A 23,700-nucleotide genomic window follows, 5' to 3' on the forward strand; every position below is an offset into this window, starting at 1 on the left:
ATAGATATACACATATATATATAAAAAAAGCATTCACAGTGCTGTCAAATTCTGGATTCTGATTGGTCCGAGGATGTTGATTAATTAATGTGCTCCGAGTAATCCGAGCGTGTAATCATTGACACGGTGAGCTTTTCTGTAAGGGGATTTATGGAAGGAGTCTCCAGTGTCAAAGGTTAAGCTGTAACTTCAAGTTTTTCCGTCATCTGCCGAGTTGCTGCGGTGTAAGAGGAATAAAACATTTGGGGACGTGCCGTTATAGGACCGTAATCAGCGGTAACTCTGCATCCTCCCACCTCTCCATCACTGATCTTTTCCTCTAGCAGCTACAGCACGGCGTATTTTATTCCTTACATAATTCGCACCGAGAAACTGGATGGTTCATAGTCGGTAGTCAGTGATCTGCTTTTATGATTGTACAGTGAGACATGCTCGGAGAAATGATGAGAATGAAAGTGTTTTCAGTGTTGTTGCGCTCCTTTTGTGTTTGTAGAGATAAGACTAAATGCTCATGGAATTTCTTACTCAGCAGCCTGACTCACTTTCTCCACAAAAAAAACCCCACGCAAACGTACACAATACATTTCCAATGTTTTTTTTTTTCATGATTCTTCACATGACTTTTAGACTCAAGATTCATTTATTTTCATATCATTTTTATATATGATCCGGCCCCACATCCTGTGAGGGAGGAAGAGGGGAGAGAGAGTAAGAGGGAAAGAGGGGAGAGAGAAAGAAAAGCAGGTTTTCCGGTTCCCAGACACGCTGTCATCTGGTTCCAGCCAGGAAGCGATCCCCCAGGATGCGGGGCGCTGGCACTAGACCCCCTGGCGGACAGCTACGGCTCCTCCCATTTTCAGGCAGACGGCAGCGGTTCCTCGGCCTCAAGGCAGACAGCAGAGACTCATCCGACGACCGCTCCAGCATGACATATCCTCGTCACTGCGATCCTCCCTCTGTAGCAAGGGTTCTCCGATTCCGCGTCCCTCCTCCTTCCCGGGTTTCGGGACCGATCTAACAAACTTCAAAGACAGCCAAGGAGGCAGGAACCAGTGAATGTAAAAGTGAACAGAACTCAAACATAACACAACCCGAATGTGGAAATATTTTTTTTGCTTATCTTTAATTGAATTAAAAGAGTTAAATGTGGGAATTAGCCTGATGCCTTTGATAAAATGAAAGCTTTCCAGAGCACATTGTTAATATACGTGTCCGTTAATCAGGACTGGAGTGTGCCTGACGGTTCCATGCTACCGGAACCCTGAGTCTGTGCTTGACGTGATTCAGTACTCTCAGAGTACCTGAGACGGATCGTGCGAACGGACGATCGATCTTACCGCTCCGTCATTGGTTATGCTCGCTGTTCGAAACATATCGCTTTGGGGGTATTAAATTTTAAAAATGTGCCTGCTTTCTTATCAGACTGATGTGATTTCAGCTCCTGTGGCTGCTGATAAATATGAACGTATTCCCTTTTGGGCTGGACTCCACTGCTTTACTGAGATTTATGAATCCGTTCTTCTTTTTTTATTAGATAAAAGAGAAGCCAGAAAGGGAATTATGGGTAATGTGTGTGTGTGTATATATATATATATATATATATATATTCTGAGGTGGATGGTTTCTGAACTTAAAGGCATTAAGGAAATTACCTTAATGGTTTGTAATACAACATGGGATTGCAGCAGGAAAGTACAGATACGGTGTCTTGTTTCAAATGACTCCATTTCATGCGCACTGAGCCGCTGTTTTATAAACCAGATGAAAAATTACAGTCCGTCGTCGCCACCATGTATTGGCACCCCTCTACCCAGCCCATCAGGTTAGAACGCGTTCACAGGGATGTGTACGGCAGACGATCCACATAAACCGAGTGTGTCTAGGATCGAGGAGTTTACACAGCTACGTGAGAAACCTATCCGTATCACTTTATGGTAAGCTAGAAAAACAAGACAGGATGTAACACTGAAGACATCATCACTTCTTTCCTGTTTCTGATGGAAAGTAGCTGGTGGCATTCAGACTTTCCTTCTCAATCCAGACATCTTTACCCTTCGATACCCCAAGCTGTTAAAACTCTCCCCTGACAGTAACCTGAGCATTTACTGAATGAACTCTTCCCATTTCAGGTCTGATATATATATTTTTTTGCTGTACTAATAATAGCAGCTTGGCTGTTATCCTGCCCCTATAGAGCTAAAACTGGGCAGAACCCTGAGTACGGTTCCTGTGGGACTCTTTGAGCTGAAGCAGCTGAAGTTCTGCGGCGTTCATCATTCAGCCTGGTTTACAGTAATAGACAATACTCCATTCCAGGAAGAGTTCTCACTGTAATGTGTGCGGTTCAGGTTCAGTCCTGCTGCTCGATTAGATTTCAGGTTATATATCTCGGTGCCTTTCATCAGCGGTGAAGCTTTGCCAAATATGAACCTTGCGAAGGGACGATCGGGATTTGGATCAGTTTGCACGAGGAACTCGTTTATAGTGCTTTCACATATGCGGTGTTTAGTGTAGTTGCCGTGTGTTCTCCAACTTGGTGTGTGTGTTTTTTTTTTTTTTTTGTCAGGTGACGACACAGCAATCTGAGCGAGGTGGTCTCAATCTGGTTCCTCGAGTGAACTCTAGTGAGAAAGTGATTCAACTCTGAATCGACTCACCAGCAGGAAGTGAACCGAACAAGCCGTGTCTCTTGATTTGTATCGCACCGGTCTTATTAATTCATTAATTTATTCTGGTAGATGCGATCTGAGCCAAAGGACAAAGCTGCAGCGCTGCACAAACGCCATGAGAAAATAAATGCTGGATCATATACAACATGTTTTTTTGTGAAACTAGTCTGTCATATTTTCATGTTCTCCTTTTGTGATTTCGACACACTACTTTTATCCATCGCCATATTTCAGACTAATGAATGAAAGAGTGTCCAGCCCTACATGCTCTTCAGACGATGCTTTTGGTTTCTCTTTTTGCTTCGTTTGAACTATATGCAGTGTGAAACGAATCCAAACCGAACAGCAAATGAATCAAATTCGCTTCGATTCAGACTCAACATATAATGAGACTGTTCCGTGTAATGCTGACCTTGCAACTGTGTGTAAATACAAACAAAAAACAACAACAACAAGGTTCTATTTTGGTGTAATACAATTTTCCTGATTTACAGCCTGCTTACAGTTTGTTAATAACAAGTTTACTTGTGATTATAGTGTGGTTAGTCTCTGGAGAATTTCGTCCCAGGTCTAATTGCTGCATAAATGAACAAATTGAATGTAATAGCCCCCTGTCCACCGCAAAGCAAGCTCAATCTAACGCTGATTAGCACTCCAGAGGAAAGCAGAAGTGTAGAGGTATGACAGACGAGTCATGTGAGAGATGGAGCTTTATGTGGTGGGAGGAGTGAGAGTGTTTACCCAAACAATATGCCCTTCCTCCCCGTCAATGGCTCTTTACGCTTCCATCTGGTAGAAGGTAACCAAAGCAATTGCGCCATTACTGGAAGATATCCTTCCTCCATTTCCTTCCTCAATATCCTTCTCCAGCCTTCAAACCTCAACTAGTTAGACCATAAAAGCCTTCCACTACCACTGCATTAGATGGCATGGTATCATCTTCTGGCTTTGATTACTCATCTATATACTCCATCAACCTGGTTCCTGTACACCTACTGTAAATGACTAGCCAGACCGACTTCGATTCCATTCACCACTCTTCCATAGTAGCTCATTAAACGATCGGGGGTGGTGTAAGAAGAGGTCGTGAGGTATTTCTGTGAGGGAAAAAAAGTACTATAATGGTCTCTAGAGCTCATCATGACCGGGTCTCGGGTGCGCTGGAGTGTAATGTGCTGCTTTTTAGCACCAGGCTGTGCAGCTGTTCTTCTCCGGCGAGTCTGTGAACCTGGAGTGAAATACAGAATAAAATCAGGGTCTTGGTTCTGCTATGTGAATACTACACTTGGCACATTCTTTAAATTCTTTCTTAAAGTTTGCCCGTGAACACCACTACTACAACTTGGGTACAAAGAGGAGTGTTTTTAGTGGTGGCGAATCATCAGCCCAGAGTTCTTTGTCGTTGTAGTTCCCATAAATTAGTCACTTTGTATAGAGTTGGCTTGATGTTGTCTTCCTTAGCTACGTTAATTGCGGTTTTTATTTTCACACCACAAGGGATTTTTTTTTTACATATGTGTTTTTTTGCACGAGGCCCCCTGGTGGTCTGGAGGCCCTGAGCGGCCCTAAGTCGTATCGTTTATTGTGAAAAACAGCTCTGTTTACAGCTATCCAGTGGGTTTGCTAGAGTGGCATCATGGACTCCGTTGATTGTTTGAGAAAAGAAGAGTTAAATGAAATGCCGACGCTGTAGCATTTCAGTGTTTATTAGCACTCATGGGTTCGATTTTTTTTTCACCCATGCTTATCTGGGCTAATCAGTGTGTCGGCTCTGCATGCGACTGTGTGTGTGTTTAATTAGAAAAAAGCTAAAGGTTATCTTTTATAACGAGAGACCCTCAGCAAGGTGAAAAGATGGGAGATGGGCTTCCTCATCCAAACTGAACTCATCAGCCCTGCTGTAGGTCTCTGAGTGTCTCTATATGAGAGTTCTGACTGATGAACGATGAGTTCCTCTTCAATCACTGAAAACTGATGGCTTCAGGTCCTCTCCACTGCCTCCCGCTGCATGCTGGGAAATATTTAGCCAGAGAAGTCTGGCTAAATAAAGATAATCGGCTGCAATGGCTCCCGAGCCGCCGTGCGTTCACTATAAACCTGTTAGACCTGTTCATCTGTCAGAACCGAGGCTGGTTATTAAAGACGCGTTGAAAAAAGAGAGAATCTGTGGGGTTCTGTCTCATTTTATCACACTACATCAGTACATTTCAGACGGTGGGCTACAGAGAGCGCAGTCAGTGTGTTCTTACTGTAATGTGAAGTCTAAAAACGAGATAACGAGATTACTGCAAAATCACATTATTATTATACGAATTCACTCCTTTCAGTAGTAAAGGTGAAGTTTTCTGCAAGGAGATATTTATTTAACATTTATGGAAATATGATGTGTTTTCAGTGTTTTTGCTGTTGTTATAGAATTCAATTTCTGCCAAAAGTATTGAACGTAGAAGCGAACGAAAATATACAACGAGAAAGAATAATAATAATATATATTTTTTTAAAAAACACTCTGAAACTTGAAATAAACAGCGTCCTTCGTTAACAGTTTTCTAAGCGTTTACGTTCACCGTTCTGGCACAAACCTCTCCTGTGGGCGGGGCTTAAGAGCGATTTACTCTCGTTGGCTAGAGAGATTTGGAACGACAGCTCGATTGTCCAGCTGAGAACAATAAGTCATATAAGATTACCCAGACTTCAAATATCAATTACGAACTAATATACTAATTAAGTAAGTGAGTCTTTTCCACTACAAAGTTCAAACACTGTAACTATACAGCGCTCTCCGAAATTCACGCTACTGAAGTCTCCCGTTGCGGGTCGGTGAGCTGTCGATCTAAATCTCACTATACATCAGTTCGTTTTAATATTTATACTCTTAGCATTGTGCCATCTGGTCCACCAGTATAAACATTCAGGGTTTTTGTGGTAGAATTCTGTCTTTTCTCTCTTTTCTTTTTCCTGCTGGGATTTTCTTGTTAGCTCTGTTGGCACTGCTGCCTGACAAGCTCCCTGTTTCCCTTCGGAGAGATCCTCTTTTATATCCGGTCCCTTATGAGCCGGGACTGGCTTATCACACGCCAGTTTAGGAAAATATTCAGGGTACTGCTGGTGTCGCTGGCTCTGTATCTTCCTCAGAGGTTTTAGTATCATACCGTACAGATTTCTGTCCAAACGTGCCAAATCTAACTGTCGTCTAATATAGACTTCATGACACGCTCTTAAAAAGTAAACTTCATTTTTAAATAACGTTTTTTTCAATACTGAACGTGAGAAGACGTACGTCCGTCCATTAAAACACACGAAACCGTCTCGGACAACGATATCGTTTCTTGTTCTTTACTTCCTCTTGCTCGGAAACGGTATCAACAGCCGAAGCGATTTTTATCCGGACCATGCGCGTAGGTCGTCGCGAATGACACCGAGTTTAAAATGTCTCTTCGATTTTAATTCACGCACAGATCTGTACACGTGACATCGGCGGAGCGCTAATTACACGCCAATTAGCCGACGTGTAGGTCACGCGTCGTAAAGGAACCGCTGTTCTGGATCGCCTGAGCTTTCAGAGCTAAACTAACATCAGCGCGACCTTGAAATTCTGTACGTGGCTGTTTACAAAATGGATCGAGATCTAATTAGAGGAGGAATTTAGCTCCTGGAGAAATGAGCTGTGTTTCTCTTGATAAAATAAAACAAAGGCGGGGGTTGGGGGGGGGGGGGGCTTTAATCTTGCACAAACGACTACATGCTGCCTTTGGCATTCTTACAAAAAATGTATTCGCAACAACGTGTAGCAGGGTGTAAGGGGAAAAATAAGTAAATACATCGGATTTAATAAGAGTTTGCCGGAAGCCAAACGCACAAAGAAAGAGGTGAGGACTTTGATTTAAAGGTGGAGCGCTAACATATTCACTTTCCATTTGTGTTCGGCTCAGTGCGATTTGAACTGCTTCTGTCTCAAAATATCTCAAGAGTATCGTGGGTTAATGTAGAGATGCATCGATATCGATACTGTTATCAGGTATCAGTCCAATGCCATGCTCATTTACTCATACTCGTAATATATATATATATATATATATATATATATATATATATATATATATATACATATATATATAAAACACGCGAGTAAAACGAACATCAGGTTGTTGTTGATGATCAAACGCTATCAGTTATTGGCAACAAGGACTTCACATGCGATGTAAACAACGCTTTTCCCAAGTGAAACAAACAAAAAAGTCTACCCAAGCTAACTTATGTAGCATTAGCTTATCCGGTGGCTTTTAAAATCGACTCGCCGATGTTGTAAAGAATGGCGGGTGTGCTTTTCGTTCCTAAAAGAACATGCATACGGATACTCAGGATGCATCCCGGGGTTGACTGTACAGTATTTCAGGCTCAGAACTAAAACAAGCCCATAATAACATTGTTCGCTGGAGTGTGTCATTAATTGAATTAGCATTAGACCGGCGGGGAAGCAGCACTTCATGAAGCGGAGTCTCGGTTTGCCCCGGAGTCGAAAGTCAATTTGAAGTTATTATGCAGAGATCATCAATTCACAAGCTGTTGATGATAATGTATCACATAGCCAGAGGGCTGGCATGCTAAACAAATAAATACAGTTATATTTAACCAAAAAAAAGAGAGAATGTAATTCATGACATTATCAAGTCCAGAATAGAAATGTTCTTCTAATTGAAAGACACTGGATCCGGAGTCGATCCATCAGTCCAGCACACTCATTCACATGGACGATATATATCTTATGCCAGTCCATCTACTTGTATGTTTTTGGGAGTGACCAACCACATGAAACCAGAGACCAAACCATGACCAAACCAACAACATGAAACCAGAGAAAACCCACATGAACTTGGAAAGAACATGTAGAAACCTAACCCTAACCCTAACCCGCGCTCAGGAGCTGTGAGGCGACAGTTCTAGGCGTCAACACCAGAAATAAAACACACTGTGCCATGCAGTTATAGTAAAGTAATGAACAATGATGTTGTATGATGATGCAGAGTTACTGTTATCATGCTTTAGTTGATTATTTTCCTCTAACAGCATGTCCTGAAGCGTGTTATTCCTCTTACTCAACAGCAACAACAACTTTATTTATGACAAAAATGACATTTCTTACTTTTTATCCATTTAAAGATACATTTAATGTTGTGAAACATCTGGGAAACAAGTTATGTATGTATAATATATATATATATATACACACACACACACACACATAGTGTGTATCTCTCTCTCTCTCTCTCTCTCTATATATATATATATATATATATATATATATATATATATATATATATATATATATATATATATATATATATATATATATATATATGTGTGTGTGTGTGTATATATATGTGTGTGTGTGAGAGAGAGAGAGAGAGAGAGAGAGAGCATAGTGCTTCGACTTGTTTTTGGTGCATGATGAATGAATGTTTGTTGCAGTGCTTTACCTGGGGAATCTCCCACTGCTCTTCCATAAGAAACGACCTTTAAGACTCTGACATTCAGTCGAAGGTATCCTGCTGTTCATGTGGGGGAACGTTTTAAATAAATAACATTATTCATGTGGATATGTCGACCTTCCAGACAGTACTGCATGCTAAAACAAGTTCTCGCCAAACGGTACTCTTTCTGTGTGAAAGTATGATTGCTTCCACAAGCGCGATCACTCAGCGTAATGTCACATGGCTGCTGGAGGTTTTCAAGTGAGGTAAAGAAAAATCAGGAGAAAACACTGAGCATGCAGAATGCATTTATAAACACTGCATGAATGTTTTATGAAGTAAAGCTGGAGGATTTGTAAATGAGGCCGCTCATTCGAATACATTATCATTCCTATAGTAACAGCTCATTCACAGGGCCTTGAAATATCTACACCAAACTTTACCTGGTGTTAGCTAGCTTACTTCCAAAGTTAGCTACTGTCCTAGTTCATGTTAGCTAGTCTACTATCAAGCTAAATACTGGATTTAATCATCACAATAGTTTAGCTGATATTAGCTAGCTTAATTCCTTGCAGTTTGCTAGCATACCAGTCTAATATTAGCTAGTGTGCTAGCTTCTCTAAAGTTATTGAGCTTAATATCCTAATGTTAGCTAGCTTCCTAGCAAACTGTGTTTAAAAAAAAAAAAAAAAGCTAACATGTCAGATAGCACTGGTATTAACGAGAAAATACTGTATAAGGTAACTTAATGTTAGCTAACATGCTCCACTAATATTCGCTAGCTTTTTCAGCTGAATCGGCCACTGCAGATTCTTTTGTATTTGCATTTTTCTGTTTAGTGTGTTTATTTTTCAGAAAATTACATCAGATAGTATTGATCTTGTGCTGAAAATCAATTTACACCACAAATTATTATTTTTTGGACATTTTTATTGCTTTATACTCCCTGTTGGCATCTATAAAGATTTTCAATTGCCGTTTTAAAATGAAAACTGTATCACCTTGGTTTGGTTTATGGGCGAGTTACGTATTCTCATGTTCACTCGATCCCTTCAAACCTCCCAGAGCTCATCTCACTACCTTCACTCGAGCTAAATAAAGGGTTTTAATGGTCATTAAGACGACTACAGAGATTCTGTCAAGGACAACAGAGTCAACAAGGGCGTGTTAAAAACAGCACTGGATTAGTGCCTAGCAGTTTGTTTCGTTTGTTTAAGTGATGGACATCAGTTCAGGGGAAGCTGACAGGACACAGTGAGGAGGAAAGCCCCCTGGTGTTAATGTTGGGAGGAAACGAACGTATGCGGAGAGATTTTGTAACGGACATGAGGTCCATTTCACTCACAATGGGGCCATCGCTTGTCCTTCTATCCATTCTGCAGCTCATTCATCCTGCACTTCATGTCTTAAATGCTTGATAATAGTTGAGCTAAAAGCTGAGGCTACATGTCCTAAGAGAGTTTTAAGAGACAGGATAATGGAAGCGTCTGTATAAGTACTGTATAATTATTCCAAATAAACACGGAATTAGAGCAACGTAGTGCGTCACACATAAGATTTTCACATTTAGCCATATGATGCTAAATGATACGACCCACTGAGGGCTCCTCTTTTTTTTATATCGATTAAATTGTATTTTCATCCATTACCCTCTATTCATACCATCTGTTTGGTTTTGTTTCCTTTTCTTGCAATTATTGCAACATGATGTTCATACTTTAAATGGTCAAGTCATACATGAATAAATACATTAATAGATACATAAATAAATATTGCTTAAAATTTATTTCTCAGTAAAATAATTGCATTTATGTAAAAGCAATTTTAATAAAATAATTATTTAAGTAATTATGCATGAGTGATTCGTATTATTAATGAATAATGCATGTTATTTTTGTTTTCAAAATTACGTTATCTTTAATTATCATTAGTAACTTACAGTATCTTACAAAAGTGAGTACACCCCTCACATTTTTGTAAATATTTGATTATATCTTTTCATGTAACAACACTGAAGAAATGACACTTTGCTACAATGTAAAGTAGTGAGTGTACAGCTTGTGTAACAGTGTAAATTTACTGTCCCCTCAAAATAACTCAACACACAGACATTAATGTCTAAACCGCTGGCAACAAAAGTGACTACACCCCTAAGTGAAAATGTCCAAATTGGGCCCAAAGTGTCAATATTTTGTGTGGCCACCATTATTTTCCAGCACTGCCTTAACCCTCTTGGGCATGGAGTTCACCAGAGCTTCACAGGTTGCCACTGGAGTCCTCTTCCACTCCTCCATGATGACATCACGGAGCTGGTGGATGTTAGAGACCTTGTGCTCCTCCACCTTCCGTTTGAGGATGCCCCACAGATGCTCAATAGGGTTTAGGTCTGGAGACATGCTCGGCCAGTCCATCACCTTCACCCTCAGCTTCTTTAGCAAGACAGTGTTCGTCTTGGAGGTGTGTTTGGGGTCGTTATCATGCTGGAATACTACCCTGTGGCCCAGTCCCCGAAGGGAGGGGATCATGCTCTGCTTCAGTATGTCACAGTACATGTTGGCATTCATGGTTCCCTCAATGAACTGTAGCTCCCCAGTGCCGCAGCACTCATGCAGCCCCAGACCATGACACTCCCACCACCATGCTTGACTGTAGGCAAGACACACTTGTCTTTGTACTCCTCACCTGGTTGCCGCCACACACGCTTGACACCATCTGAACCAAATAAGTTTATCTTGGTCTCATCAGACCACAGGACATGGTTCCAGTAATCCATGTCCTTAGTCTGCTTGTCTTCAGCAAACTGTTTGCGGCCTTTCTTGTGCATCATCTTTAGAAGAGGCTTCCTTCTGGGACGACAGCCATGCAGACCAATTTGATGCAGTGTGCGGCGTATGGTCTGAGCACTGACAGGCTGACCCCCCACCCCTTCAACCTCTGCAGCAATGCTGGCAGCACTCATACGTCTATTTCCCAAACACAACCTCTGGATATGACGCTGAGCACGTGCACTCAACTTCTTTGGTTGATCATGGCGAGGCCTGTTCTGAGTGGAACCTGTCCTGTTAAACCGCTGTATGGTCTTGGCCACCGTGCTGCAGCTCAGTGTCAGGGTCTTGCCAATCTTCTTATAGCCTAGGCCATCTTTATGTAGAGCAGCAATTCTTTTTTCAGATCCTCAGATAGTTCTTTGCCATCAGGTGCCATGTTGAACTTCCAGTGACCAGTATGAGGGAGTGTGAGAGCGATGACACCAAATTTAACACACCTGCTCCCCATTCACACCTGAGACCTTGTAACACTAACAAGTCACATGACACCGGAGAGGGGAAATGGCTAATTGGGCCCAATTTAAAAAAAATACAAATAAAAACTTTATAATATAGAAAATGTTAGTAACTCATTTCTACCAGTAGTTCATTGATAGTTCATTAGCTAATGGAATAGTTAGTACATTTATTATTTAACTGTTTAATAACGCTTCATTACTGTATTTTTTTTGACTCTCGTCTCTTTCTGTCTCCACAGGTAAGTTCGGAGCTCTTTCCTGCAGACTGAAGTTCATCCTCAGTAGCGCTGTGACTCTGTGAACAAGCGTCTAAAAGGAAGTAGTAAGAAGCACCTAGGCTCTATTCTTGTGCTGTATGTTCTTCTGTTGTTCTCACTTTCTGTTCTGGTTGCAGTGATCACTGTTAGAAGAAGATAACAGATTATTCTCTGAAAGATCTGATTGAAGAATCGATACTGATTAGAGTGCTCAGTGCTGTTTTTCTGATGCAGCGTTAATCCAATTTCCTCCTACTTCAGTTGGTGTACATTCCTCTCCATAAGACATTGTTGTCCCATCATTCACTGAGCTCACACACAATGTTAGAGGATTCTCATGTCCAAGTGGCATCTTGAGGACATTTCCATTTATGATGTATAGAGGATAACAAGTTATTTAGGGGGGGTTTGCACCAAAAAATTGACCAGTGTTTAAGCCACTGAAAATTGTGGGTGAAAATGGACAAAAATGATATTTTTAAAGTACAAAAAGCAAAATTATATATATATATATACATATATATATATATATATATATATATATATATATATATATATATATATATATACATATATATATATACATATATATATATATGTATATATATATATATATATATATATATATATGTATATATTTATGTATATATATTCGCCCTTTGGTAAATATGAGCAATGAAGGCTGTGAAAAACTGTCCTTATTGTTAAACCTTTTCATCTTTGGTTAAAATTTTTTTACAAAAATACTCGGTTTTCATGGATATCAAACAATTGCGAACACAACACAGGTTTAGTTAACACAAATCTTTGTTAAATATGGGTGTGCAACAATTATTGGCACCCTTCTGGTCAATACATTTTCAAGATAACAGCTCTGAGTCTTCTCCTATAACGCCTGATGAGGTTGGAGAATACATGGTGAGGGATCTGAGAGCGTTCCTCCATACAGAATCTCTCCAGATCCTTCACATTTCGAGGTCCACGCTGGTGGACTCTCCTCTTCAGTTCACCCCACAGGTTTTCTATGGGGTTCGGGTCAGGGGACTGGGATGGTCATGGCAGGACCTTGATTCTGTGGTCAGTAAAATTTCGTTTAATTTAGTTTTCCACTTTGTTTTTTTTTATCTGGAGTTCCAAAAGTTTGAGTTTCCATTCCAACAATCTTTTTAAATTTTATTTTATGTGTCTAGTATCTATCTATTTTTATTTATTTATTTATTTATTTTTAACCAGTTTTCCATCCAAAACGTTTGTTAAAAAATAAAGATGCAAATGAAAATGTGAAAATTGTCAACAATTTTTGCTTTTAAAATTTTTTTGGGGGAAAACAAAACAAAACGAATAATAATAATAATAATAATAATAATAATAATAATAATAATAATAATAATAAATTTTCCTCTTTTTTTGGCTAGCGTTCCCCAAGTGTCACTTTCTACTTTTTTTTTATTATTATATTTAATTTTCATTTATTTTCAGATTTCCATTTCTGTTGGCTTTCCAGGTGTTTGTATTCATTTATTTCCTTCCTTCCTTACTTACTTACCTTTCAGTCTTTGCTCCAGTTTCAATTGTCATTTGCCTCAATACTCGTCTCTATTCACCATCCATTAACCTCACATACACAATAAACCAGAAGACTGCTACATTCCAAAGTTTCCCCACAGAGAGATCATTATCCCCGCTGGTCTTCTGACAGCCTAACCACAGCCAATATTTGTTATTATGTGACTCAGGCTAGAAGAATTTTATTCTGAAGTGCTGTGTAACACTGTTTGCCTTTCAAACAGACTGTGTTATGCTAACATGCACATATGGATTGTTTTGTTGTATGGGAATTACAGTATTTTTTTGTAAAAAAAAACAAAAAACAAAAAAAAAAAAAAGGTTACATAAGAACACACTGTCTAACAGATGACTATAATGAATCTCTGAACTTTGGAGATTAAATGTTGCCATGGAAATGAGCACGACACTGTTATGGAGATAAACATTCGATCTTTTGGGGGATGAACGATGATGACTGAAGCTGATCCGATGTGCGGTATGAGCTCCACAATACACTGCAGTGATGCGATGGATCTGTGTAGCTTGAGTCTTGACATCAACTGTATGAAGGATCAGAAATATCAGTTTATATTTTAATTTCAGCATTACAACATATTTTGCGATGACAGAAAACAGGACCTTTTTTTTTTTTGGTTTCATTTATTTAGCAGATTTCGTGACAGTTTGCACTGAAACTTGGGAAAAAAATATTCTTCACAGACACTTTTCACATAATTATCAGTCAAAACAGGGTGGTTTTTTATTTATTTATTTTTTTTTTAAATGACTTTTGCATTTGCCTCTATGCTAAATTCTCATTTAGAGCATCTGAATGGCTATTTAGCATTCATAGCAGCTGCAGCACACTCGGCCACTGTCATCTGAAGTCATTTAAATGAGTTTGAAGTCCAGCTGAAATCATGAAACACTGATGAAATGCTTTAGAAAGAGATGATTTTTATAGCCTGACTTTAAATCTTCCATCGTAATACATCCTGTGGAAGATTTCTGAATGGTACCTTTAGGATTGCTGTTGTATTTATTACTTTGGGTTGGAGATGGTCCTTGTCTTCCTTAATGAATTCATCTATAGTCTGTGCTCTATCCTGTCCGGGGTCGTGATGGAGCCAGAACCTATCCTGGGGACGCCCTGGCACCATCGACATACACATTTGTGTCTAGAGATGATCTAGCTTAGCCATATCCATATAGAGGTGGGAGGACAACAGAGAACATGGAGGAACTTGATACGGACAATGGGAGAACATGGCAAATTCCACACAGTGAGTAACCCAAGCTGTCCGGTTCTGTGCCATCTATGTGAACTTGGGACAGGGTTTATTCCTTCATTCAAGGGGCATGTTTGCGCTTGTCAGTACGATACTAGCTAGTCATAAATCGGGCTGTATTGTTTTAGAAGGTCTGATTGTGGTAGATTGGTCTACCCCGAGCTTTATCCCATCCATAGTTCTCATAAGATGAGAGAAATCCAGACTGGTTTATCTTTTTGCTGTTACAGTGGCATTTCTGAGTCTAAAGCAGGTGGACTATAAAAAGCAGTGAGAAAAGGTTTTGTTTTATTGCTTTTTTTTTTTTTCTGCTGACTTAAGAATTTTGCATTGAACTTCAGCTGGAGATTTATTTCAGTTTGACAAATGACGGTTTGTTGGTTTCTGATTATTTGGTTGAGTAGTTTCTATCTTGTGCAATGCTGTTAACGTTTAATATGAATAAAATTCTCTTATGCATATATAATAGGGGGAGTGAAATAACACTAGCTTGGTTTTCTCTGTAATGCTACAATTCGAAAATTGAACAAAACTGTTCTTTACAAATTTGGGACGATTTTCTGTGAAGATAGGTTTGGATGAGGAATTCCTGTAATTGTTGTAAAATATACCATATTCTGTTATCGTATGAAAATCATGTGATGTGGGTCTCATACGGATTGCCCAAAAGCTTGTGGAAACCTGACCGTCACACCCATATGTGATTATTCGCCAAACTGCTGCTATAAAGTTGGAACCACACAATTGTATAGAATGTATTTGTACGCTGTAGCTTTACAATGTCCGTTCACTGGAATTAAGAGGCCCAAACCTGCTCCAGCATGACAATGCCCCTGTGCACAAAGAGAGCTCATAGTTTGCCAAGGTTGGAGTGGAAGAACTCGAGTGTCCTGTACAGATCCCGGACCTCAACCCCACTGAACGCTGAACGCCTTCCCAGGAGGGTGGAGGTTATTATTACAGCAAAGTGCGGACTAAATCTGGAATGAGATGTTCAGCAAGCACCTATGGGTGTGATGCTCAGGTGTCCACATCCTTTTGGCCATATAGTGTACTTCTATAGAAAATAACAAGGTGTAATGATTTCATTTTATATAACCCATGGGATTCCCATTGCTTGTCAATACTAGTTCATGAAATTGGAAACTGTATACTGAGTACTACTTTAAATAAGCTGTGTTATGCAGAGTATACAATGCAATATAGTGTAATAGTACGTTAATGGAGATCTTTCTCTGGCATGTTAAATACCAGTAATCACCAGTTCTGTGCATGTAGACAGCCAAAATATTCATGATTCTAGCCATGTCTCCAAAATTTAATCTGAAAGAAAAGAAGTCCATTATAATATTAACATGCTAATCAAAATTTCATTGTGACTGGGCTCTGATTAACCCTGCTACTAACCCCAGCTCTCAAATTCACTCAGTGGTATATGTTCAGTGCAGTCTTCTCTCTCAGGCCTTTAGCCTTGCCTGTGGCCATTTCCTCCTATTTCTGGCTTATGTCCACTTGGAAATGATCCTGTAATGACTTAATTACCTCTGTGCTCTGGGTTTTCTTGCCTGTCCTTGCAATTCCCTATTTAAACCACACTGATTGGGCCTTTAGGTGGAATAACAGTGGTTGAAGTGAAACTACAGTAAGTCATCGTTGTAAACCACATCACGTCATCGACAGGAGGAATCACAAGCCGGGAATGTTTATTCAAAGAGCACAAATCTTCAAAATGCCAATCCTATCCCAGTCCGTTTGAAGGAAGGATGATGGAACATGTTGTGTACGCGTTGATGTTCGTTACCAGCATGCTGAACAAGCCGGCTTATTTTCCTTTACTATACTTCAGCAATGAAATGGTACATTAAAAATAACAAGGCTGGCCTGGCCTAGTCTTGCCGCACTGAAGAACATTTATCATGCAAATGTCAGGGGTACGGGATCTCTGATGGGAAGGTAGAATTGGATCGGCCTTCTGTATCTCACTGCTAAAGAATAATGTCTCGGTGCCTGGAGGCCTTCTAGCTTTCTGAGCTGTCTGGAGCTGAAATATGAGTCCACTTTGTGCTTTGTGAAGCCTCTCACGTTTCTGGTAAATATACATTTCAACAATGGGTAAGCAGTCAGTCATGTATGGTCCAGAAGACGCACCTTTACTGCAAAACATATAGACGTAAAGTACAGTGCAAGACTTCTGGGCAACTTTGTGTGGGGTGAAACTTTGTGCGTCTATAAAATATCAATTTTCTAGACACGAGGCTTTAGCTTAGAGCCTGGAAATTAAGATCCGGACAGTAAGAGGCTAATCTATTGGAATTACACTGATAAAGTCAACCATACTCATATCCCAGCACTTGATATGGATATGAAATGTATAATATTCAAGTTAATTTGATGTAGACGGATGTAATGAGAATCATGGTTGTTTTATTGCACTTGTAGAATTGCAAGAAGCATTTCCCTACACTACAGTCCCACTTAATATTCATGTCTCATGCATATTTATCATCCATGAGAAATTTGTCTCAATTTATGGCTGAATTTCATTCATACAAATACTGTATTGTCATAAGAAAAGCCACTAAAAGCTACTAATTTAGGAATTCTAGGAGTAATTAGCAAGAACGAGTTCGTTGGATTTGATTTGATTGACATAAGAAGCTGCAATGACCTTTGTAACCCTCTCGCGCTAACATTCTCCACTTTATATGGGAGTCACCTCGTGGGATTTCTAACACGTCTGTGACAAAACGTTTGGTCTTTCGAAAATGGAAAGCAACCTGTTAAAGACTTTTGTTTTCCTGTCTTGTGTCCACATTCTTACTATTTAGAACAGAAATAGTGTTTTGTCTCATTTAGTCAGTGCCATTCAAGAAGGAAAGCCTAAAAAAGTAGGGAAAAAAGACCCCCCGCCTCAAATTAGTAATGCTGTATATACGCTATTATGTTCCAGTTTGTGCTGAGTGTTTGGTCAGCACTAAATGTGCCACTAGGTTTGAAGACTCTCTAGTGGTGGAAAGAAAACGGAAAGGTACATTAAAAGAACATGATTAGATTAAGATTCAAATGAAATTTCATTTCCTTGAGAAATTCTTGAAGTCAAGCCAGCAGGTTTAATTTGTGCAGCGCTGCCTGTTGCAGTTCATCAAGAGATAAACCAAACTAATTAAATATTAATCTCTTTAATAATCTCCACTTGGCTAAATCATCACTGTTATAATGCAGTCATGTTTTAATATCTATATGCCATAATAGAAATGTTTCATCTATCCATAATACTGAATATAATGAAATCCTTAAGCTAATCTTCATAAGGCTCCTGTTTGTCTCCGATATAAATATCCCACGTGCTTTAATATTGTTATAAATTTGGTAACTTTACATGTATGTTCCTTACATAGTCATAGTTCCTTAAACAATCGGCTTTTTTCTGTACCTCCTATTCTTATTAATATCACTGCCATTGATATAGGAAACCATTTTAATACTGTATATGCAAATTTGCAATACTTGTTATGTTGGTACGTTTAAAATCAAAGCCACTTTTGTAAATAGGACTGGTATGATTATTAAGTAGGGAATAAAACACTCTGTGTAGCGCTGTTATAGGAAAATACTCAAAGGTGGGGTGGTGGGATGAAGCAGAGTTACTGTTACCACCGCAAACGTTTGGAAGTGTATTATTTCTCTTGTATCACTGCAATTTACTAACATTTATTTTTATTTATTTTTTTTACAAACCGGTGTTTCTTTAAATCAATTAATTAAAGCATGGATAAATTTGGAAGCTAGCTATATAGCTAATATTTGAAATATAAAGTGATAGAGTGGATATCTCAATGGACATGACTAACCTGTAGTGTGAAATGTTGATAAAAATAGCTTAATAGCTAAAAACCAGCTTACTACATAATGTCACATACCTAGCAAGGTAAGGTTAACAAAGCCGAGCTAGCTAGTAAGCTAGCGTAGATTAACGCTAACGTTGGCTTAGACAGTGTTATACAGTACAGTTCATGTGACATGCGTAGAAAGGCAGGATGCAAGTGCGTGTTCTCAACTTGGTGTTTATTTGGGGTAATCCACAAAACACAAGGATTTTTCAAAGCATAGGAAGGCAGCATTAAAAAAAAATGATGAGGCATATTTCAACAATTGGAAATGAATGCAAGGGTCAAAACCAGGAAGTAGCTAGAGAAAATGTAATTAGGAAAACTTGGAAACTAGGGAAAAAAGCACGAGAGCTTAAATAGACAAATTAATCTTGAACTCAACAGGTGACAGGTAGGTACAATATGGATGGCGTGCATTTGACATCACAAGGGGAAGAGACAGAACCAGGAAGTGAAAAAGAATGTGACAGTACAGATCAAAGCACCATGCTCTGAGGGGCTTCACGACAGTTAAGATGTTTTGTAACTGATCTAACAATCTAGTGGAAAGTTTTATTCCGCAATCAACTAAGCTTAAATAAAAAGATCTATTAAGAATGTAACATTTTATAAAGTATATACTTTACGCTAAACTGCGATAGGAACTCATCAAGTAATACTCTGAAACAAATTCACAAATTTGTGTCGTTCAATTAGACATTTTAAAATCTTGTATGAGCTGATTTTTCTAATTACAATTCCTTCCCTTTCTTTGTTTATTTAAAAAAAAACAAAAACAAAAAAAAAAAAACAGAAGATTTCCAGTGATGTAAATTTTTCTAAATCAAATCTTCTTCTTTTTTTTTCTTTTTTTTTTTAAGAAATACATCAAAATATCACAAGTTCACTTTGAGCTCTGTGGAGTTCTCTTTAGAACGAGATTCTCAAGCTCATTTTCATCCCATTCGCCTAACGCAAACGTTGGATCTCCGACATCCTTCACTATCTATTGATTTTGGAACCTGGTGCACAAACATGACCCATTTTCATCTCCACATGGGTGTTTAATGAGACAGAATAATGACGCCTCTATCACTGACACCGATCTCTGCATCTGTACTTCAGCTTGTCATCGTGTTATTTACATTTCTGTTCAGTCGGGCGGCTTTGGAGCTGTCCTGCTTGCATGATCGGATGTTTATTTGTGGGATTTTACAGCTTCCAAAAGCCATTCCAGAACTGGAGCCGTGGCTAACAGACTGCTGGTTTGCATGATTCATTCTAATTGGTGGCAAAACAGAGATCCGTAGCCAGAGTTCCTGTTTTCCGTCTGCTGGGTGAGCGTTCTGGCACGTTGGACACTTTGAGGAACCTTTATTTGGTTTATGGGGGATTCTTGGCTCGGATTTCTGACATGAAGCACAGATTCTTTTTAATAGCCGCTGTCAGTCTGTCAAACTGTTCTTTACCTTCCTGAGTATTTCATTGGTTAATTCAGATCAGACATATAGTTAATATAGTTCGGTTTAGACTGTGACTAGATCAGACTGGTCAATACAATTCTTTTTAGAGCACACTGGTTAGTACAGGTGCATTTTCAGTATGGTTGTTTTTCTTAGATCAGACTGGTTAGTAATGTTCTATGTTTAGATCAGACTGGTTAGTAAGGTTCTACGTTTAGATCAGACTGGTTAATACAGTTCTTTTTAAATCAGACTGGTTAGTACCACTTTCTTTTTTAGATAAGGTTGGTAGGGATGTTTATTTATTTATTTTTTCATCAGGATGGGTAATACATTTCGAGTTATATCAGACTCATTATTGCTAGTTCTTTGGATCAGACTGGTTAATTTGGGTCACTTTTGTCCAAACTACTTAAGACAGTTCTCTATAGATCTGACAGTTAAATATCTTTTTTATTTATTTAAATTTTTTACGATCAGCCTGGATAATACAGTTCTCTTTAGATCTAATACTGGTTAATAGAGTTGGGCTGTTTTTTTTGTTGTTGTTTTTTTTTTTGTAAATCAGACTGGTTAATACCGTTCTCTTTATATAAAAGGCCAGTCAATGCACCTCCCTTTAGATCAGACTGGTAATACGGTTCGCCTTAGATCTTTCATGAAGCTAACAATATTGCTCTATATGGTCAATGCTAATGCAGTGCTTCACTCAAGTGCCATCAAAAGCTGGCTTCAACTTTTGTTTAGCTGTGTGGGATTACAAAGAGGTGTCCTTTGTTCTTTCCGTGTTGTTTTGCAAAATGCATCGATTGAAAACTTTCTGGAAGAAACCCGGTTAATTAGCAAAATAATTATCTTTGCATGAAAGAGTGCCCCATCAAGTACCGCGCTAATGCTTTCGCCTCATCTGTATTCCTGAGAGACCAGACTGTCTCGGTTTCATCAGAAAGACAAAGCAACATGGTGTAACTAGTTAGCTTTCTTTCTTCCATTTTGTCAGAATCATTGGAATAAGTATGAAGGTACAAATGTAAAGTGCAGAAAGGTACAGTGGATATATATATATGTAAAAAAAATAAATAAAAAAAAAGTCTACACACCCGTGTTAAAAAAAAATAAAAATAACAAATCTTTCCCCACCTTTGATGTGAAATTGCAAAGTATACAAATAAAATGAAAAAACAATCAGATAAAATAAATAAATAAATAAAAATGGACAATAACCTGGTTGCATAAGTGTGCACACCCCTAAACTAATACTTTGTTAAAACATTTCAAATACTTAGATTGACAAAATACTTTCATTTTATTACTCATGAAATTCCTTTTTCATTTTCAGCTTACTAGCAGACACCTGAAGGTTTTACACTCAAATTCCACCTTGATAAAAGCCTCAGACTGAAGAAAAGCAGCCCTAAAGCATGACACTGCCACCACCATGCTTCACTGTGGATATGCTGTCCTTTTAGTGATATACTTTTGCACCAAACATACCTATTGGAATTATGGAAATATTATACCTTTTAGAATTGGTCTCATCAGACCATAACACATTTTGCCATACGGTTTGGGCTGATTTAGTTGGGCTTGATGTTTTGTTTTGTTTTTTATGAGAAAGGGCTTCCGTTTAGCCACCCTACCTCATAGCCCAGACATGTGAAGAACACAAGAGATTGTTGTCACATGGAGAGAGTAATCAGTACTTGTCAGATGTTCCTGCTGTAGGTCTCATGGCAGCCTCCCTGGTAAGATTTTGTCTTGTCCTTTTATAAATTTTGAAGGGGCATCTTATTCTTGGTGATGTCGCTGTGGTGCTCCATTTTCTCTATTTGTTGATTATAGCCTTCACAGTGTTCTACGGTAAATCTAATGGTTTGGAAATTCTTTTATACCCCTCTCCTGATTGATACCTTTCAACAAGTGCAAACCAAGAAGAATGTGAAGAAAATCCTACAGAAAATACTGCTCTTTATTTGTGGTTAATCAGTATAACTACATCGATGACAGTTGTATATTAATTCCTTTTGAACATGAGATTGAATTTGATTGGTTCAAAGGTAAAGGTAAAGTTTTTAAAAAAATTTTAGCCTGCAACACACAACACAGGAATGTCCCGTGCTGTAGATATCGTTGACACTCAGCAACCACCACAGCTTCACAAGGTTCCGGTCCCGATGACTTGATTTCAACTGGCGTTTAGAGAATTAGAGGAGGATTATTCCTTTAGAAGAGTTCTATTTTTGCCTCTATTGATTTTCTGTATTGATCGGTTATGTAGACAATTAGCGTGTGACATCACTGATGGCCGAATTTCTGGTCAGGAGGTTAAAACAGATACGCAGTCAGGTAACGGTCACGGTGTGGTTGTGTCTGAAATGTACTGAGCAGTGAGGTTCATAAAGTGAATGTGGCTGCATGTTATAGTCAATAATGGATACGCATGCAATTATTTTTAGATTGCTTGCCAGAATGGTTCACAGGGCATCTGGTTGAGACTAGGAAGTGTGTGTATGGGCACTGGGACAGAAAGTTCCACAGGGCACAGCTGAGTTTGAGGAAATGTACAAGTTATTTTCTGCAAATTGGTATTTGTTCCTATCAGTTGTGAATGAAACAAAGGCTTCGTTTTCAACCGCATACAGTGGTAGGGTTGTGTTTTAGGACACGCCCACTTCAGTTTTAAATCCGAATACAGATGCGAATAGTCGGAGAACTGAACAGATACAGATTGCGTTACATAATATAACACACAAAGAGTCTGATTAAACATAATCTCATCTCATGAGACTTTGTGTGTTCTCTCTAAGGTGGTCTTAGGTGCAAATATATATATAAAAATAGCTAAATAAAAAAATTGAGCTAAAGCTATGTGCTTCTGCTCTCAAAAAACCCACAAAAGTCCAGTTTTTCTATTATGCCAATTGACAGTTTGACCAAATGACATATTTTATACTAATTTCATTGAACTCTAAGGAGAATTAAGTGATACATATGGTATGATAGGTGAGAAAAAGAAATATTGAATCACTGAAGCATCACTGAACGTGCGGGATTATAATGCTCAATAGGATCTCTCTTTTTCTTCTGCTTTTTTCTCTTCCCCCCAATGAGACCTTGCCCCCGCTCCCTCTGAGTCTTTCTCTCAGGTTTGAAAAAGCTTTGACGCTCGCCCACAATCAAAGAGATATAGAGGAAGAAATGTGAAGGAGAGGAGAAACTGAACAGAACCGAATCTGATTGCAGAGAATCAGAAAAAAAAGAAAAAGAAAAAAGAAAATATGCTGAAAGAATTCTCTACTGATCAGAGCCGGAGAGGAAAAAATACTTTTGGGTTTCTAAAAATGCTTATTTAGCTCTTCCTAAATGATATAAATAACTCGCAAATATATGTATGTTTATATTAATTTCTAATTTTGATGTTAATGACTCGACAGCGGGTGATATTATCCATCCATCCATCCTCTATACCACTTTGTCCTTTTCAGGGTCACGGGGGAACCTGGAGCCTATCCCAGGGAGCATGGGGCACAAGGTGGGGGACACCCTGGACAGGGTGCCAGTCCATCGCAGGGCACAATCACATACACACCCATTCATACACGCCAATCAGCCTACCATGCATGTGTTTGGACTGGGGGAGGAAACCGGAGTACCCGGAGAAAACCCCCGCAGCACGTGGAGAACATGCAAACTCCGCAAACACAGGGCCACAGTGGGAATCAAACCCCCAACCCTGGAGGTGTGAGGTGAACGTGCTAACCACTAAGCCACCGAGCGCCCTCGAGTGACATTAATGACTCAGAAACACAAAGACTAATTAAAAATATGCATCAATCCGATTATAATTA

The sequence above is a fragment of the Ictalurus punctatus genome, chromosome 17 (assembly GCF_001660625.3).
Source record: "Ictalurus punctatus breed USDA103 chromosome 17, Coco_2.0, whole genome shotgun sequence".
In the NCBI taxonomy this organism is placed as follows: Eukaryota; Metazoa; Chordata; class Actinopteri; order Siluriformes; family Ictaluridae; genus Ictalurus; species Ictalurus punctatus.